The sequence below is a fragment of the Pongo pygmaeus genome, chromosome 16 (assembly GCF_028885625.2).
Source record: "Pongo pygmaeus isolate AG05252 chromosome 16, NHGRI_mPonPyg2-v2.0_pri, whole genome shotgun sequence".
NCBI classification, from domain to species: domain Eukaryota; kingdom Metazoa; phylum Chordata; class Mammalia; order Primates; family Hominidae; genus Pongo; species Pongo pygmaeus.
Window position 1 is genome coordinate 44,210,503 of NC_072389.2, and position 2,699 is coordinate 44,213,201.

Consider the following 2,699-nt stretch of genomic DNA (forward strand, 5'->3'; position numbering starts at 1 on the left):
GGCAGCACTAATTAAGTCCACTCTGGAGCCAGCCCCACGTGCTCTTTTTCTCCGACGTCAGCAATTGCTAGATCAACGTACACATCCTATTTTTATCACACATATTCGAGCCCACAGCTCACTGCCTGGCCCATTGGCTTACGGCAATGATCAAGCAGACCTTTGGATTATGACATCACTGCTTGACCAAGCCACCCAAATGCATCAATTTTTCCACCAAAATTGGAGAAACTTAACTATAACAATTTCAACTTACCCAAAGACTATACTGTCAGGGATCATTTCTATAGTTTGTTTCTAGAGAAGTTTCTCTGAATGTGTAGAGCACCGCTTAATTTTTTAAATTTAGATGATAAATTTCAATCAGCTGTCACAAAAGCACTTTGCTAAAACCTCTCAAGACATAAAACCTGCAGTTTTATGGAAAGATGTAAGCAGTAACGAATGGTATGGTCCAAATGATTTGCTAACATGAGGAAGAGGATATGCTTGTGTTCATACCCCCTCAGGTCCTCTTTGGATTCCAGCACGATGCGTCAAACCATATTATGGTATGGCTAGGACCCAACCCAGTACCAGAAATGAAGAAAATGACCCTACAGGACCCGCAGCTCCAGACAATGCGGCTTCTGTGGATGACACAGGCCCCGGACAGAATGCTGAAGAAGACAACTCAGAAGGCTAAGCAAATCTTGCTTTAAACACACCATTCACTCCAAATAATTTATTCCTATTTTATTCTCTCTCTCTGCTTACAACCAGTACCTGCTACACTCTATTGGACTTATCTCTTAAATCCACGTTTCTTCTGCCCTGTTACTTTGACAAACACCCCCTTCCCAGCTTCTAACAGTGCAACTGCTTAACGGAAAGGGATTAACATACCCCCAATGGGGTTCCTTAGTCACAGCACACATCAAACTAAATTGCCAAGTAACACTACAAGTCACTCCTTGATTGGAAAAGAATGTTGCAAATTATACTCATGTTTGTCTTATGTTATTTACTAATTCTAGGATGCAAAGCCAGAATACGAGCAGTAACCACCATGCCTGACAGACCTGCTGCTGCACACATCTGTACTCTCCAACAAAACATGATGCTAAAAATGAAAGGGAGAGATGTAGGAGTTCAGTCACGGAGGTGGGAAAAATTGTAAGAGGAAATTATAGGAAAGAGAAGCAAACCTTGGAAGGCAGGAAGGTTTTGTAAAAGCCTGGGAAGAGAGTTATGGCTGAAAACAGCCTAATCCTCTTACCGTGAGCTAATAGCTTAGAGTAGGTACAAAGGAATGTAAGGGAGTTTATCTAAAGAGCTTGTTGACTCATGTGGTCCTAAGACCAATCATTTGTAGGACTGCTCTCTCTGGGGAAGGCAACCACATTAATTATCCACAAGTGTGTTGACTCAAAGCCTTTGTCATTAAATCTGTGCTGAATAAATGCCCACAGGGCCAGCTACTCAGGTTGTGCAGCTGCTACAACTCTTTCTGTGAGTGGCCTGGTTCCCTAGCCACTCTTTCACTTTATATTGGTATCTGAATATGTTATTCATCTACTGTGCAGCCTGGGTCTGCAGGTCAGACCCCAGCATTTACTCAAAAAAATTTTATGCACCTTTTTTTTCAACTCCTTTCAGAAAACAATCTTGCATGTGTCGGTTGTTTGATATTGTCCCACAGGTCACTGAGTCTCTTTATTTTTTTTCTTCTTTTTCTTCCTGTGCTTCAATTTAGTTTCTATTGCTGTGTCTTCATTTTTACTGATGTTTTCTTCTGCAGTATCAATTTACTATTAATCCTATTCAGAAAAATTTTATTTCAGATATTGTATTTTTATCTCTGGAAGTATTCTTATTGATTTCTTTATTATGACTATCTTGTCCTTTAGGAAATATTGATTACATTTATAATAGTTAATTTAAAATTATTCCCTTATAATTCCATTATCTCTGTCACTTCTGATTCTGCTTCTTATTTTCTTCTGTTTTGAGGTAATATAGTGTTTCTTTGCTTGTCTAGTGAATTTTTATTAAATATATTATGAATGTTATAATGCATGTTAATTATTATTTTTCTCTAAGGAGGGCTTAAATTTGTCTTGTTAGGCAATTAAGTTACTTGCAAATCATATTAATGCATTCAAAACTTGTTTTTAAGATTTGTTAGGGTTGTCCAAAGTAGCCCTAACTCTAGGGCTAATTAAGTGAAACTACCAACACACGATTCTCTAGGTTCTTTACCGACTTCCTTGAGGCTCAATGGGGTTTCTCAGCTCTGGCTGGAAGGGATTTGAGTATCTCTTAACCTTGCTTAAACTCTAGGAGTTGTTCAGGTTACAGTTCCCATAGTATTTTTCCTCAGCAGTTACTATTTGTGGAGTTTTGTTGTATCCATGCATACTTAAGGGGGCCTTTATGCATATTTCTCTGCAGAAATTGTTACTCTCCAATAATTTGCCCTGCAAATTCTGGCTGTCTCGTCCTCCCACAAATTCAGTATTTGTCTTTTCAGCTTAGCAACATTTCTTTTGCATTTCTTGGGATCTTCCTCCCTTTGCCATCTTCCAGAAATTGTCTATATAGGCAGAAAGCAAGGGCGATAGTAGGCTTTACCTCTGTTTTCCTTTTCTCAGTGATCACAGTCCCACTCTGCCTGTTCTCTCAATGTCTGAAGGATTTGTTTTATGTATTTTGCCTAA

The 2,699-nt window shown here is 38.9% G+C and overlaps 1 pseudogene; it reads left to right on the forward strand.

Annotated features, from left to right (window-relative positions):
- The first annotated feature begins 259 nt into the window (after positions 1 to 259).
- On the forward strand, positions 260 to 358 carry LOC129014920 (small nucleolar RNA U3; annotated as a pseudogene).
- The last annotated feature ends 2,341 nt before the right edge of the window (positions 359 to 2,699 follow it).